Below are 18,288 nucleotides of genomic sequence, written 5' to 3'. Positions count from 1 at the left end.
ACTTTATGTTGGGCGCTATGAAGGTATACGGGTTAGTATGTCTTGGCTACTTTAGAAGATTGCTCTACTGAAGGGGGATGCTAACCGTCAATTGGATCAGGGTGTTGGTAGTAGCTAGGTATTTAGGAGCACTATAGACGGCCTCGAAACATTCACCTGTTTCAGGCCAAGTATTTTTAAGTCAGAGATTTTCAAACTTTAGAAAATACCATAATTATCTGGAAGAGTTTCTGAGCCCACCATTGCATTAAACCATAAGTTGCTGAGCCCATCATTGCATTTTGTGATTCAGTCTGGATTAGGCCCAGCAAATAGTATTTCTTACAAGTAATACTAATGAAGTTGGATGGAGACCATACTAAGAACTGCTGTCATGATTCATGGGCAAACTCCAAAACAATATGGTAGGTGAAAAAGGCATATTTGCCATCCTAAGACTTAGAAGAGTTCAACAAAAGTGTTAGCACAATCAGGTAGATGGAAATCAACACATCCAGACCTGCCCTCTCCATTGTATGAACTTGGGAATATGGCTTCTGTGTTAATGGATTTTGTTTATCTACCATAAATATTAAGGTAATAAAACAGGTCAGAGCTTTGTGAGTTATGTTTTCCACTCACTGGTGAGAATTTAGAGCAAATTTAGTGATTTTTGTTGGTGGGGGACAAGAATTGAAAAGACAAGAATTAGAGGCCTTACCATTCCAAAGAGATCAGCTCTCTTATAGTTTTTTTTCTCCTTATATAACTTTTCTATATCATCTAGTTCCATCTAAGAAATTAAACAAAATCAAAACTAAATTTTAAAAATCTCACTTGAAAAAAAATCTTTGGACTATTGATGGTCACTTTTTATTGCTTTTTTAGATATTGAATTCCAGCTTTGGAATGTTCAGTACTACTAGGTTTCCAAATTTATTATGATAATAGATAGTGCTATAAACCCAAGTAATCACAAATCTTCAAATTTTAAGCCATATTCAGTGAACTTTCATGGTGAATATATATTTTTTTTCTATTTTGATTACTTAAAAACAGATCAGCCATTCTTATTTTCTGTGAATACTCTCTAACAATCTAAGAAATTTCATGATATAGCTGACCATTTTTGAGTTCTTGCTCTGTGTTACTCAATGTAATAAGAGCTTAAAATGTAATTCCTAGTTTAATTTTTATAAAAGCCTTTTTAGTTTATATCATTATTCCTAACCTACAAATTCAGAAATTGTAACAAGGAAAATTAAAAGAACCTGTTCTTAAGTCACATCTAGTAAAAGAAGAGAATGGTACTTGACTCTAATGTATTTCTTTGTAAGTTTATTCTGTAAATACACTCAGGTAATCCAGTAGTCATCAAATGGGACAATAAAAATTTATTTAGATAGATCTCTTTGATACCAAGACAATATTTTAAAAGAAAGAACAGGAAATTTCCACAGGAGAGGAGCTCATCTTCCCCTAACAAGGAACTTTCATCCTATGAGTTTGAAGGAAGAGAATATTAGTGGTTTTCCTAGAATCATGTGTGCAGAGGTATGCAGTATGAAACACTACCACTTCATTACTTTTTTACTTTTCAAACATGAACTTGACTGAAGGATTTTGGTTAATTCAATGAAAGTAAAAGAAATATAAGCATGGGTCATATGTCTTTAGGAATTTGTAAAGCAATGAAATAAAAGACATCATCAAAACCCTACCAACAAAGAAAGCCCAGGACCAGATTTTCAGCTGAATTCCACAAGACCTTCAAAGAAGAATTAAAACCAATACTCCTCAAATTATTCCATGAAATAGAAAAGGAGGAAACCCTTCTAAACTCATTATATGAAGCTAATATCACCCTGATACCAAAACTAGACAAAGACACATAGAGGAAAGAAAATTTCAAACCAATAAACCTGATGAAAATAGAAGCAAAAATTATCAACAAATTGTGAAAAATCACCTATAAAGACATATTCAAAAGATAGTGCACCACAATCAAGTGAAGTTCATCCCAGGTATTCAAGAGATCTCATCAATTGACTTAAAGGCAAGAATCATATGATCATTTTAATAGATGCAGAAAGAGCGTTTGACAAAATACAGCAACACTTCATGTTCAAAACATTAGAAAAACTAGGGATAGCAGAAATATACCTCAACACTGTAAATGCTAGGTGTGCTAAATCCAAGGCCAGCATTATTCTAAATGGAGAAAAATTGAATGCATCCTCTATAAGAACTGGAACAAGTCAAAGATGCCTTCACTCAGCACTTTTATTCAACTGCATCCTTGAAACTCTAGCCAGAGCAATAGACAGAAGAAAAAGACATTAAAGGGATATGAATAGAAAAGGAAGAACTCAAACTATCCTTATTTTCAGACAATATGATTCCATATTTAGAAGATCCCCAAATTCCACCAGAAAACACCTAGAACTCATAAATTAATTTAGAATTCAGCAAAGTAGCTGAATTCTACATGGCACTGGCACCAAAACAGCTGGATATAAAATTAATATCCATAAATCAAATTTTGTTCTTATATATCAGTGGTGAATCTACTAAAAGAGAAATTGGAAAAATTACTCCATTCACAATAGCCTCAAAAAATTTGTGAATCGATATAAAAAAAAAAGAGGTGAAGAACTTCTACAATGCAAACTACATAATACTAAAGAAATTGAAGAATACCTTAGAAGATGGAAAGATCTCCCATGCCCCAAATAGGCAGAATTAACGTTTTAAAAATGGTCATACAATCAGAAGTTCTATGAAGATTTAATATAATTTCTATTAAAATCCCAATTACATTCTTCATATAAATATAAAAAGCAGTTATGAAATTCATGTGGAAAAATGAGAAATCCAGAATAGACAAAGCGATCCTTAGCAAGAAAAGTGAAGCAGGGTGTATCACAATACCAGAACTTAAATTATACTACAGAGCAACAATAACAAAAACAGCATGGCATTGGCACCAAAACAGAAAGTTGGACCAATGGTACAAAATAGAAGACACAGAGACAAACCCACACTGATCTAGTTATCTCATACTAGACAAAGGTGCTGTAACATACACTGGAGAAAATATAGCCTTTCAACAAATGATACTGGGAAAACTGGAAATTCCTATGTAACAAAATGAAATAAAATTCCAATCTCTCACTCTCCATAAAACTCAACTCAAAGTGGTTCAAGGACTTAGGCATTAAAACATAAATCCTGTGCCTAATAGAAGTACGCACAAATTTACATAATGCTGGGTTAGGAACTAACATCCTTAACAACTAACATCCTTAATAAGACCCTTAAAGTGCAAGAAGTAAAATCAAGAATTAATAAAAAAAGATGTAATCAAACTAAAAAGCTTCACAGCATAGGAAACAATCATGAATGTGAAAAGAGAGCCTACAGAATGAGAGAAAGTCTTTGCCACCTGTACCTAAGATACAGCATTAATCTCCAGGATATATAAAGAATTCAAAAAACTTACCACCAAAAAAAAGCAAATAATTCAAACTTAAATGGACTATGGAACAGAGGAGTCACTTCACAGAAGAAGAAATATGATCAGTCAACAAATATATAAAAAATGTTCAACAATAACAATCAGAAAAATGCAAATTAAAAACTATACTAAGATTTCATGACATTTCAGTAAGAATGGCAGTTATCAAAAATACATGCAACAATAAATGTTGGCTAGGATGTGGGGAAAATGGTTCACTAATATATTGCTGGTGGGACTGAAAATTGGTGCAACCACTCTGGAAAGAGTATGGAGTTACTTCAGAAAACCTGGAATGCAACCACCATTTGACCCAGTTATCCTATTCCTTTGTTTATACCCAAAGGATTTAAAATCAGCATACTACAGTGACACGGCCATACCAATGTTTATAGCAGCTCAATTCACAATAGTTAAACTATGAAACTACCTAAGTACCCTTCAACAGATGAATGGATAAAGAAAATGTGGTATGTACATACAATGGAATATTAGTCAGCCATTAAAAAGAATAAAATTATGGTATTTGTTGCTAAATGGATAGAGCCGGAGAATATCATGCTCAGTGAAATAACCAATCCTCAAAATTCAAAGGCCAAATATTTTCTCTGATATACGCTAATTCACAATAAGGTATAGTGGTGGCTAGGGAACAATAGAAGTACTTTGAATTAGACAATGTACAATGAAGGGAAGGGAGGAATAATGGGAATTGAAAAGATAGTAAAATGAATTGGACATTACTATCCTTGTGTATATATGATAACATGACCAATGTAATTCTACATAATGTACAACTAGAAGAATGAGAAGTATATATGTATAATATGTCAAAATGTATTATACTATTTTGTATTACTAACTAGAACAAATCTAAAAAAAAGAAACATAAGCATAAGCATACATTAAGTAAACTAAACTTCTATGGTCAGAAGAAATAATAACCACTGTAGATATGGGGTATGGGTTGTATTATGAATTAGGAGAGGTGCCATGAATTTCACTGTAATGCCATCTCCCCCACTATGAATTCTAATAACTTCTTTTTAAAAAAAAAAACATAGATACATAGGGATGAGTTTTAATATAATCTATCCAAAACAAGGCCATATAAACAAAAGATCAATAAACTAGTTTCAACCAGAACAATGTGACAGTGCAAATACATTCATATTCTCTGAAGTGTGGGCTATACTGTACATGTACTCAGACTACTTCAAATGTGTCTATCAGAAAGATTCAAGTTCCCTAAGCATACCTGATATAAGATCAGGGTAACATGGTAATAAGGGTAATTTGTCACATAACAGGCACAGACAGGCAAGCCATGACCTTAGAGCAATAACATACTAAAACTAGATAATCATTAAAAAAAAATCCTCTCCCAGGGCTAAGGTTATGAATTCCAAGTTAGCTATAAATATTTTAATCTAAATCTCTTTAAAACAAGTTTAAACAAAACACATAAAATCTTAAAGAACAAAATGAAGAAATACTGAACATGTTGCAGAAACCAATTTTTTAGGTTTTTCATGTGGAGGACTCTGTCACCAGATAGATGATGGAATTACTTAAAACATGAGTCAACTATCAGAGGAAGAAGATGTTTGGACTAGGGAAGGAGAAGAGGGCTTTCTGCAAATAACCTTCCATTCTCTGGATCAACTGCCATTAACTATAATATCATCAGATTTCAAGTAATACTATAAACCATAATCTTGATGAAAAGTCCCAAAGAAAATCAGTAGCTTTTTTATATAGTCACTAGACTCTTCTGAGAAATTAAACTAAGTTTCCATCTGAAACACACTCTCATTAGGCAGCATGCAAACCTCAGGCACCATTTTGTATACCCTCCACTAACAAACAGTTCTTCCTCAATCCCTCCTTCTTGTTCCACTTTAATCTCTCCAGTTAACAAATCTTTGCCCTATAACCCCTCTTTAAACACCCCCATAACCTTTATATCCTTATGTTTTTGTTGTTTGGTAAAACGACGTTTTACTTAAAAACTAAATATTTATGCAATAAAACCAGAACGTGAAATAAGAAAACTCAAGTTACTTTGCTGTGCAGAGCTGTGCGAAAGCGAGGAAGGTGCTCTTGTTTAATTTCCCACAATTCTCCACACGGTGTGTGTATATGCTTCCTGTCAAGTCAAGGTTGGAGGAACAGCAAGCTCACTCTTTACTCCCCTATGTGCCCCAGTGAGGCAATTCTTAGAACCTATGGGAAAAAGAGCTGACAAAGTTGTCATATGCCAAGCAGTCAATCCCTCCTGAGATGAAGGTAGGCTCACTTGATCTCTCCTTAACAGGAAAGAATGTCTGAAAAAGGAAATATTTAAAAAGAAGTGAAGATCTGACTAACCCAGCACTGGGTTTATCTGGGTGTTCAGGCCTGTGCGGGATGAGAATCAAGTAGCAGCCTTCAGAAGCAGTCCTGGGTTCATCCTGATGAAGTCTCTCTACATATTCAGGGTGAGGTTGCTTTCCATGTTGGGAGGGAGGTGGAAGGAAGGCTGACAAGACATTGGTGATGGAATCCTTAACAGGTTGGATGCTGCTCATCTCCACCAGGTATACTGGACTTGTGAGCTTGCTCTTCAAAGTCCCGGGTGATATCTAAAAAGTCCTGCCTCAGGTCTCAGAGACTTTGAGGAAGGTGAAGATCAGGAATTTAATGAGGAAAGTGGTGAAGGCATGAAAAACATAGGCTCCCAAATAGGCTGCCACTGAGGGAAAGAGAAGTCCAGCCAAAAAGTTGGAGGTCGAATTAGAACAACTAGCCTCTGCCATGGCAGCGGGGCATGGGCCCTGTCTAAAGAGTTCAGACACAATAAAGCATGGAATGGGGCCTTGTCCAGTCTCAAAGAAGGCCACATAGATCAAGACAGCTGTGATACAGATAAAGCTCAATGCATCACCCTCATCTTTCAATAACAAAGAAACAGTCATGATAATGGAACACACAGCCATACCTCCAAGGCCTATCCTATGTAGAGTCCTTCTTCCTGCCCTTTCCAGAAGAAACAGACAAATTGTAGTAAAAATAGTATTAACCACACCTGCTCCAATGGTGGCATATATTTACTCCTCAACATCTGCTTCCTTGAAGATTCCTGTTGAGTAGCAGAACATAGGATTGATCCCATACCTCTGTTGGGAGAGCTGAAGCATGATCAAAATGAGGATGGGCTGTTGGTAGCCAGATGACCTAAGGAGCTGCAGCCCAAAGACTTGCTTTTCTTATGATATTCTGACACTCTCTTCTTTCATCTCCAGGATTCCCTGGTTCACATCCTGTGTGCCTCAGAACCACTGCAGGGTCTTCTTAGCATTCTCCTCTACTTTTCTGTTAATGATTAAGAACCTGAGACTCTCAGGGAACAATGGAAGGGCTACACTTTTTAGGACAGCTGGAATGAGTTTTAAGCCCAACAGCACAGGCCAGAGTTCTTCAGATCCCAGGATGACTTCCAGACCAAGGATTTGAGCCACCAGAATCCCAATGATGATCCCCAGCTGGTTGAGAGTGCCAAAGGCACCCTGCAGATCAGGGGAAAATACTGTTCCAATGTACATGGGCAGTAAACCTGTGGAGAGTCTGCAGAAAATGCCAATAACCAAGCGACACAGGGATTAACATCTCAACTGACATAACAATCTTGCAGAACCCCATGAGGCAGCCACTAGCAATGGTCAACAGGATGACCATAAGCACTGAAAATTGCACCTGCCAAAACAGTAGACAAAGAGTCCACCAAAAAGGAGGCCATCCTACCACTAACAGAGAAGATGGCCACAGACAAGGACAGAGGGTTGTGAGCAACATTGTACTGGGAAGGTCTTCTAACTTTTCTTCCGAAGTGCAGTTGAGAAAGTTTTTTTATGATAGTCTCCAGAGCATTGATGGCACCAGTGTTGTAGCCAAACTGGAAAAAAGCCGATTTTTGTAACAGACAGCAAAAATCAGGGATGGGGTCACCTTCTGTGTCTCCACGGTCCTAATTGAATTTTCTTTAAGTCTTTGAGATCAATGGATGGGATTTTAGAAAAACTTCTTCCAATCAACAAAACCTTCAAAATGTCCTTCTGGGCAGCAAGTTTTCTTCAAGTCTTCAGTGGCAATAGGTACTCACACTCACCATTGCTGTGTCTCTCAATAACCTCTTAATCATGAGCATTTATGCCAAAGATGCTTCATTCAGAGTCTCCTAATCATATGTGAATAATGAGGCAGATTACCATCATGGCCTCATGATCTTAGAGGACCTGAATAGTGATTTTCTACAAACTGTGAGCAGGTCATTAGTCCAGGGAATCATTCCAACATGAAAATATTCATCCACTTATTAATTGTTTAAGCAATTTGGAAAAAAAAATAAGGGGTCACTTTATAAATTCAACCTGACAATTGAGACCACTGTTTTAAGAAATTCCCATGATCACTCTTAATGTGAAAAACCTTGCAGCCTACAGAGGGTTCCAAGGTTGACTCTTTGTTCTTGCTTAGGACATTTATTAGGTAGGTACCCACACCCTATCTGGGCTGCTCATGTTTTTTTCTGCAGTTTTATTCACTGCCTATTGCCAGCAAGTGTTTATGAAGGTTGAAGAGAAGGGATCAATGCAAAATGTGCTTAAATAAAATGAATAAATACATTATTTTTACAAAAAAAAGGAAGGAAGGAAGGAAGGAAGGAAGGAAGGAAAAAAGGGGGTTTTGGATTAGATGGAGTAGAAATCACCCTGGCCATACTGTTTCTTAACTCTATCTTGTATTAATGTCAGTTCATTGGTACATACACAAAAACTTAAGAAATAAACATTAAGGAATAAACATAGATACAATATCTAAAAATGACCCATATGAGAAAAGTCACTTAGCTATTATAAAATCTATATATATTTGGCAACTAAATATCAAAACATCTGATTTTTACAGCATTTTTAGCCAGGAGCAGAGAAACATTGAATATTAAATGAGAATAATAATGTACAGATGAATAACGATAATCTACTCATAGACTTTTGTAATCCTTCCATTATATACTAATACACCTGGCTTGAAATTCTGATTATTGTTTCCTAGTCTGTATTTCTCCCAGTCTCTGTCAAAACCACAGGCATAAAGTCAACTCATATTTCATTTTACCAAATAATGAAATAATATGGTAGTAATATTCATAATATAATAATAATAATATGAAATAAAATTTAATTTTACCAACATACTTACTGTACATCCTCTGCAGTTGAGCTGTTTCCAGATGTCATCTATTTTGCAGGTCATACATTTTCATAATTTTAACCAATACCTGATTTTTCACTTGAAAATAATTTAATCTTACTATCTAAAAAGTGCATGCAAAGAATAGAGTATTTGGTTTAATTTCTGGTTTTAACCCCTACATTTTCACATTCCAGGGAAACATCTGTCCTACTAATCACTGTTACTTTTATTTCAATAGACAATGCACTCAAATACTGATTAGAATAAGAAGATGCTGCAAGCTCCCAGCATGTCATGCAGAAGAACAATGAATCCCCAGATTACATTAGAAGGACTGTGACTAAAGACATTTCGACAGAATATGTGTTGATAGGGTAATTATTAGGTGGAGTAAATTACAATGTGGAATCTTAGCAAGTACTTGTATAAATAGTTTCTTTTCCACAAAAGAGATCTTATGTTAGGGGGAAAAAAGTCTCTTACTTCTAGTAATTTCTAAAATCAATTTGCTCAAGTTCCACTGTAAGAATATTCTTAAAGTTTTCATCTGAAACTTTAATATTTAATTTTGAATGGATAATTTTTGGTAGTGAAAAAAAAACATACCTGATACTGTTCTTTCTTCTTCCTGCCGTGCAGGGAAAATCAATAGATTGATGTTGAGAGATGGCTACCTGGGGTGATCTAAAATGAAAAAGGCATTTTGAAATTAGGAAAAGAAACCTGCAAATGTTAATAATGATGGTCACATAATAGGATGTTTTTCAGTCAATCAACAACATTTGCTGTGTATCCACTCTATACTGAGCATGATTTTATCTGGGCATGGATATGCAGACTTACTGAAAACACCTATATCACAAATCTTAAGCCCTAATTCTAGAGAGTAGATGGCCCCTGGAAGAAAATATATTAATGTTGATTATGAACAAACAAATACAAAATGTACATATATGTATATATGCATACATAGTTAGTTAAAGATACAAATCTTAGTTAGTTATACTATAAGAACTAAATTCCAAACCGTTTTGTCAGATATATTTGTAGTGTCTGCTACTGAGGAGGTTGAGCCAGGAGGACTATAACTTCAAGGTTAGCCTGGGCAACTTAGTGAGGCCCTCAGCAACTTATCAAGACCCTGTCTTCCCCCCCAAAAAAAAATCTGGAGTTCTGGGAATGTAGCTTAGTGCCCCTGGATTTAATTCCCAACAATAACAACAAATTCCGAGTGATATTTACCTGGTATTATATCAAAAAGACTGGCCTCCAGAATCAACTATAAGACTCTATTATCCCTTTCTCTGCCCATACACGAGGATTTAAAAATAAACCTGATGAACACAAAAAATTACTTTATTGGTGAAACTTGTGGTTTGTTGATTAGTGTAACTATTAAATATAAATTCTCACTGGTGAAATTGGAGGTGTTTAAGAGACATGAATTTACTCATATGCTTTTGTAAACCTCCCCCTCTTCTCAACATTGTGATGAGAATTGAGTGGGACTATGCACTATAGCCTCAACAATAGTGGCCATGGTTTTATTCTAAATTGATTTGCTGGTAAATGAATGGAGCTGGAGAATATCATGCTAAGCAAAATAAGCCAATCCCAAAGGATTAAAGGCCAAATGTTTTCTCTGATCTGCGCATGCTAATTCACAATAAGGGGTAGGTAGGACTAGGGAAGAATAGAAGCACTTTGGATTAGACGGGGGTCGGGGGGCAAAAGGAGGGGGGGGGTTCTGGGGCAGGAAGGATAGTAGAATGAGTCGGACACTATTACACTATGTGCATACATGATTTGATTACACGATTGGTATGCTTTCACATCATATACAACCAGAAAAATGGGAAGTTATACTCCATTTATGTATTATGTACCAAAATGCATTCTACTGTTATGTATAGCTAATTAGAATAAATTTATAAAAGAATTTAAATTTATAAAAATTTAAAAAAATAAAGTTATATGTGCTCAGCCTTTAGGTTAGGGGAATTTGAAATTGCTTAAGAACAACTCTAAGAGTTGACAGAATTCTGCTACTGTTCATATCAACCTAAACAGAAGTCTCAGAACTCCTAAAAACATCACACAACTTTAAGATTCAGGTTGGATGAACTGTTTTGTGTTTGATAATGGATGTCTGCTTTTAATAAAATTCTATGTGTTTGCAGAATTCTATTTGAGATTAGTATTTTATTATAATGTGATATCAAATTTGGTGTACCTGACCCTCACCTGAAACTTCTTTTGAAGTGAACATTATCTATGAGAAAAAAGTACTAGGAGATGATCATGACCCAATTGCTATAGCTCAATTCACTCTTTATCTAATGGGTTGCAGCTCTCCCAGTCTCCACAGGCTCTGCACTGATTCCTCATCTTGAAGAATTCTGTAAAGATGAATCACCTCATTCTAGAAACAGTCACTGAACACATTCACTTTGATAGACTCTGAGCTTAGTGCTGGTGATACAGAAAAATATGAGTGAAAATTACCATTTTTAGACTTTATAATCTAGTCAAGGAGTAGTGACTCTACAAGATAATTGTAACTCACTACAACTATGGAATGATAAAGGGTAACAGCTAATATCAAAGTTACAGAGAGCTACATGGCTGTGGACAAGTTACCTACCTCCCCAGAATTTTATTTTTCTTAAAAGTGTGATATGGATAAAAATAAGCCAATGTAAATATCGAATTTAGCACAATATCTGGCACAAAATTAAGTGACCGTAAATGGAAGTTGTTATTATCTTGTTAAATATTTGGATATATGTATTTAATATATGTATCTAATACTCCAATCATTTTAATTGAATTATATGCTTTCCAAGGAGGAAGTCACATGAATAAGTAAAATATAGTTCTTGCCATGTTACAGTTCTGCTTTGCAAGGTGCAGGTGTATTGTAGGTGCATAAAGGAATGAAAATTTCTGAGATCTCAATATGTTAGGTATTTGTCTTTAGCGTATTCAGAACATCAACTGTATTTTCCAGAAATATCCTACTTTAAACTTCTATTTGTATGGCAACTGGGATTGAGATAATGAAGACCATTTGTAGTAGTATTAAGCTTAAGCCTTCTACTGCCGTCAGTTTATCTTGACCATTACTCGTGGGTGGGTATAAGTCAGTTCACCAAAGATGCTAGTCAAAGTAAAATTATGGATGGGCAATGGCTAAAGCAGATCAATAAAATTGTGATCCAATGACATTAAGACCTTTTGTTTTATTCTTCTTTATTGGATTTGTAATTAGGAAGTTCCTGGTATTTGTAGTGAGTACTTAATAAAGCAAAATGAATTAATAAATGATGAATGCCAGTAAGATAATACTCATACATCCATACCAAAGAATAGAAGCAACTTAGCATTATTTTAGATTATATATGATAATGATATATATTTAAAATAAATTATAAAATTGTTTTTACAATTGGTGGGACAAAATGTTATTTTGACAGCTACAGCCACAGCTGTTTTCAATAAACACTGGAACCTCTTGAATGGTGGCTCTTTTCTCTGAAGTGCATTAGGATGATTTTTAAAGTTTGATAATTACAGTTTTCAAAAAATGAACTGATTTTCATAGACTATAGAAGAATTTGGAGATGTCAGGGTACTCTAAGAAGTATGATAAGAAGAGGAACAGCAGTTAAGTTAGGGATGAGAAAAGAAAAGAAGGGATCAAGGAGGTAGATGGCTGTCTTCACAAACTCCCAAGTATTCTGTAACATACTGCCAACTCATGAGTAATGTGATGGATATACTTTTGTAGAAATTAGTAAAATGAACATATTTCAAATGGAATCGACAAAATTTGGGAGAACATAACCTCCCTGGTACTTAACATGTATTTAGGGAGAACTTTTAAATTTCATATGCCAAGAAATACAGAGTGATGTTGAAAAAAATTTTACTAGAGGTGAAGGATTTCCTAGAACAGTAAAAAATACTACAATGACACTATTCATTAATGCCATAAAGATAATATTCAGAATATTATCTATTTAAATTTTATTCAAGAAATGTTAGATATAAATATTAATCACAGAATGATGAGCCATTAAGAGCTCCTCCTATCCCACTCCAGATGCCCATGTCCCAATCTCCAGAACCTGAAATTCATCCTCTATGTGGCAGTAGGGACATTGATGATATGATCACATCAAGTAACTTGAGATGGAGCTATTATTCTGACTTATCTGGGTATAACCTCCTTTGGTCAGCTTTTGCTTTGTTGTAACCAAAAGAATGGACCTGATAGAACAATTAGAGGAAGGAAGTTTATTTGGGAGTCACTGTTTCAAAGGTTTCAGTCCATAGACAGCCAAGTCCATTATTCTGGTCTGGAAGTGAGACAGAACATCATGGCAGAAGGGTATGGGGGAGGATAGCATTTTAGGACTTGGCAATCAGAAAGTAGAGAGAGCTCTACTCACCATGGACAAAATATAAACCCCAAAGTGATGCCTCCAGTGATCTATCTCATCCAGCCACAGCTGCCTATAGTTTCCACCCAATTTATTCATATCAGATCATATTAATCCACTAATTAGGTCACAATCTTCATAATGGAGTCAGTTTGCCTCTGAAAAATTCTTACATTGTCTTGAACATGAGCTTTGGGGAGACACTTAATATCTAAATCATAACATTCTGTCACTGGCCCCCAAAAGTCCATTAAGTCCATTTCCAAGAGTCCCCATAGTCTTATCACTTTCAGAATTGCCCAAAAGCCCAAGTCTAAAGTCTCCTCTGAGACTCATGGAAAACTCATGGATGTTTTCCCCTATAAACATCAACATCAAGTTGCATATATCCAATATATAATAGCACAGAGGAAACATTTCCATTCAATAAGAGAAAAATAGGAGCATAGAAAGAAGGGGTAGGACAAATGCTAGACTGAAATCCAGCTGGACAAACAAGTCTTATAGCTCCACATCTGGCATCTAGGGCACATGGCTTCATGATGTTCTCGCTGAAGGGCTTTGCCCCTATTACCTTCCAAGTTACAATCAACATAGACTCTTTCTTGACTTGTCTCTGCTCAATTCCTACAGATTTCTTTGGCAGATCCTCCATGGCCTGACATCTCTTAATCTCAGGGGTTTCCACCGAAGCTTTGGCTTCCTTCTCACAACTTTCCACATCACTCTCTTGGGGACAGTCTGCAGGAACTCTGATCTTGATACACTTTACCTGATTTTTCATGCCTTTCTTTGAAATCTTGATGAAATCCTCCATGACCCCTGACTTCCAGCATCCTTTATTCTTTCAGAACCAGAATCATGTGATGGACTTCACTGTATGCTATTATCTTAAGCAGTAGGCAAGTCTCCTGAGTCCATAATTGCAGCAGCCTTTGAGGGCCTGAGTAGCTGAGCACAGTGAAAAAAATTTCCTAGGCCTCACTGTGCAAACAGGGTACCCCCATTGTCTTTTATCAAAGAAATTCTTACTTTTATGCCTCTGAATCTGAGACGAGTGTGTTCTTGCCAACTCCTGAGATGTCTTCAAGCCATTTTCTTGATGTTTCTGGATAAATTAGCAATTCTTTAGTGGCTATAATGTCTTTAAGAACCACAACTTTCTAGTCTCGGGTTTACTTGCACTTTTCTGGCCAAAGTGCAAGTTTTTCAAATCTTTATGCTATAATTTCTGTTCCTGATTAACAGAGCAAATTTGGCTTAAAATCACCAGCCAATACCCATGCCACTGCCTGAATGCTAGACTGCCATAAAATTTCCTTCACTGGGTTAATTAATACATCACCTTTAATTGTAGGCTCACAAAAAGTCTCAGGACATGGGAAAAATGTAAACAATTCTCAAGCATAACATAACTTAAATGGCTTCTAGTCCAATTTCTAATTCAGTCCTCCTCCTCTGAAACCTCATAAGCCCACTTTTTACTGTCCAAAGTACTGTCAGCATTCTGGGTTTTTTGTTTTGTTTTGTTTTGTTTTGTTTTTGAGCTCCTCTTAGAATTGCCAGTAAAGCAATTGGATAAGAATATTCTAAAGATTCCCCTGCTTATGTTTCTAACCTTTTCAAAATGACTCCAGCTACAAACCAGTTTCAAAGACTTTTGAACCACATGCTCAGGTTATTCTCAACAATGACAAAAATTCTCTGTTTTTGTCAGGTTTTGCATATTCATGACCAAAAGACCTGATAAGTGCAATGAGGGAGGAGGAAAAGTTTATTTTTGCTCACAGTTTCAGAGATCTTAGTCTACTGACAGCTGACTCCACAGCTCTGGACTTCAAGTGAGGCAGAACATCACATTAGAAGGGCATGGCAGTGGAAAACAGTTCAGGACATGGCAGGCAGGAAGCCGACACAGTTCCACTCACCAGGGAGAAAATATAAATCTAAAGGCACACCCTCAGTGATGTACCCCCTCCAGGACTCCTCTCCTACCTACATAAACTACCTGGTTTATTCATATCAGTGGATTACTGCACTGATTAGGTTAAATCCTCAATACATGATCATTTCAACTCTAAACATTCTGGCAATATCTTACACCTAAGCTCTTGGGGGATACCACATATTTAAACCATAAGTAACCTAAGGGGCCTTATAAGGAAAAGTAGAGGAAATGGGACAGAGTCACAAAGAAATTTAAAGATGGATGCTGCTGTATTTGAAGATGAAAAAAGCAACCATGATCCAAGGGTACAAGTAGACTCTAGAAACTGGGAAGGTAAGAAAACAGATTCTTCACTAAAGCCTTCAGCAAGAATGCAACCTGCTAACACCCTTGGATTTTAAGCAAGCAAGTCCTCCAACACTGTAAGATTAAATGTAGTTTCTTAAGCCACTACATCCACACTAATTTATAATAATGCAAAATAACTCAATTCAGTAGAAATCTTTTAAAATTAAACTATCCACCAGTTGACTTGGTTCTGAGCCTCTTTCTTGGCTCTCTAGCTTTACTCTTTACTTCTTTTGGACACCTTCTTTCTTTCAATTTCTATCCACATAACCTCAGTGACAGATTCTTTTTGTCAACTTTCTTCTACTCAGAATACTACTTTCACTTCTGCCTGGACTGAACCCGGGATCTGCCTTCCAGGAGGGATTCAGTGGCTGGCTTTATCTTTCTCTACACTGAGTTATGGCTGGGCAATCCAGAGCAGGTCACTGACAGTATCTTTCTTTGCTGCTATATCACAATTATGATCATCTTGTTTATGAGTAGAGACAGTTTGGTTAGAAAATTTAAAGTAAAATTGGGACTAAGGAAGTCAAGTCAGTAACCACAAAGGAGGCTTTTGGCAGTGCAATTTGTGTGTGTGTGTGTGTGTGTGTGTGTATGTGTATGTTTGTGTGTGTGGTACTTGCTTAAACCCATGGGAACTTTACCACTGATTTATATCCCCAGTCTTTTTTTTAAAGTTTTTAATTTTTAGACAGGGTATGGCTAAGTAGTAAAGTGGACCTTGAGCTTGCAATCCCCCTGCCTGAGCCTCTCAAGTCTCTAGGATTACAAACAGCATGCACCCCTATACTTTGAAGAAAGTAAGGAGCTTGGGTACATATAATGGGGAGATGGAAGGATATTTGTGCGGAGAGAAAGAGCTAATGAAGATGGTCCAGAAAATTCAGATGAGTCCTACTGTATCCTGAAACTAAAGGTATTTTTCTACATGTAAGAGAAGATTAGAGAAAAATAAAAGCTAGTTGAGTTTAGCAGTTTCTCATTTAACAACCCTGAATGTAGTGTCTCAATACAGTTTTCCCCAATTATCCAAAGGATATATCACCATGAAACAAGGAGACATGAATTTGCATTAGGATCAGATATAATGATTTTTATCAAGTTTACATCTTGAATTCATATTTAAGATGATTAAATCAATAGAAATCCTGGGCAGACATGTGACATTGTATCCAAGTTCCATTTTTATTTTTAAGCTTACATGTAGTGATTATGTCAATTAAATATTGTGATAATCACTTTCTGTATATCATATTATGCAATCATCATAGAAAATCCAAAATAAAATATTTTCAGTTTTACAAATGAGAAACTAAAGGCCAGAAAAATTATGAAACTTCATCTAATTAGTAAGCACTGATATCCTGCTTAATTATATGGCTGTCTTGCTACAAACTCTGCTTAATTCTCTTTGAGATATAACAACTTTAAGTTAATATAGTGTGTTGGCACTAATAAAATCACAATTTCACTTTGTAAAGATCATTTGGGTCTTATTTTTAAATTGTAGATTATTTTACTCACAAGAGTAAATATCATGATAATGGTGTTTGCTGTTTTATTGCCTTTTCCTTTCATTTGATGACAGATGCCATGGAGAAAATAGATGAGTTTCCTCATGGAAAGGACTCCTGCCTTCTTTCATTATTTTGCCTCTATTGCAAAAAAAAAAAAAAATTGTTCTAATTTCAACAGACAGATGCAACAAATAATGGAAAATCAGTAATGGAAGCTTTTACCAGAGATTCAATAAGTCATCAAAACTTAAAATTTGTAGGAAAGAGCTACTCTGAAAAGAATTATCAAGAATTATACAAAGCCACACCCAATATTTCAGCTTGGCTACAAACAGGTAAAGTGATTTAGAATATTAAGGAAATACATCGCTTTCATAGATCTATGCTGAATCTTGTCAATGGACATAACAGGACAGATTCCTATTCACAAGTGCATCTCTTTGAGGGTTTTCCCTCCTTTACTATACTGGTACACAGCACAGCAGTGACCCAAGGGAGCTAAACCCATTACTGTGGTCTTATAGTACAGTTCATGCTCATCACATGCCCTGCCTTGTGCTTGGTGGCATTAAATATTTAACTCACTGTGACCACAATGGTATTGAAAAGCAGCAGCTCTTTGTGCGATTTTTATACACACTCCTAAAGAACAAATATAAAATTAAAAACTCTGTGTTCAAGGCTTGAGGTAGAATAAATGGTCCGGGGAAAATGCAATCTGTGTTTAGTTCCTGTAATTGAATTATATTACAAGGATTTCTAAATATATGTATGCATCATATTCTATAGTAGCTAAAATGAAATGTGTGGGACCATAAATAATAATCCTGTCATTACATTTCAATGTGCAAGCACAACTAGGATGAGAAATCATGCTTCTGAATCTCAAAACGAGGCTGGATAAAGAATTATTTGAACACTGAGACATCAATTAAACTTTTGTTTTAAAAATATTTAAAACTAAAAATAATTGTAGATTTGAAAAAAATCCTATGATTTCTTTCTAAGAATGGGTAAATTGTAGAGTTTTAAGACTTATTTCTTGTTTAATTTGGTTGTCATAAACAAACAAACAAAAAACCAATTTGTGATAAAATGAAAAGAGAAATGAAGTTGTAAGTTTTACTCATATGCATTCTGTTTATCATGGTTCTAATTTTAGAAGCCTCTGGCATTAACAGTAATATGATAGCATGCTACTTTAGGTTTGAAATGTGATATATATATATATATATATATATATATATATATATGGTTGAAGTATATATATTTCTAGTACATATATATATATAT

The 18,288-nt window shown here is 35.5% G+C and overlaps 1 protein-coding gene and 1 pseudogene across 15 annotated transcripts in view; both read right to left on the bottom strand.

Moving 5' to 3' along the window:
- Positions 1-18,288, bottom strand: part of Tenm4 (teneurin transmembrane protein 4) — a 2,842,490-nt gene that overhangs the window by 2,119,702 nt on the left and 704,500 nt on the right. For 14 of the 15 annotated variants that reach the window (XM_048789141.1, XM_048789145.1, XM_048789157.1 and 11 more), the window contains one exon: positions 9,338-9,415. The gene's annotated coding sequence lies outside the window, so the exon portion shown is untranslated. Of the gene's footprint in view, positions 1-9,337; positions 9,416-17,002; positions 17,127-18,288 lie in introns of those variants that run through there. The other variant, XM_048789143.1, reaches the window with a different exon arrangement.
- LOC125612163 lies at positions 4,447-9,326 on the bottom strand (annotated as a pseudogene).

This window comes from Marmota marmota, unplaced genomic scaffold (assembly GCF_001458135.2).
Source record: "Marmota marmota marmota unplaced genomic scaffold, marMar, whole genome shotgun sequence".
Classification (NCBI taxonomy): domain Eukaryota; kingdom Metazoa; phylum Chordata; class Mammalia; order Rodentia; family Sciuridae; genus Marmota; species Marmota marmota.
Note: the sequence above shows the minus strand (reverse complement) of the source record. Positions and strands in the feature narration are given on the sequence as shown.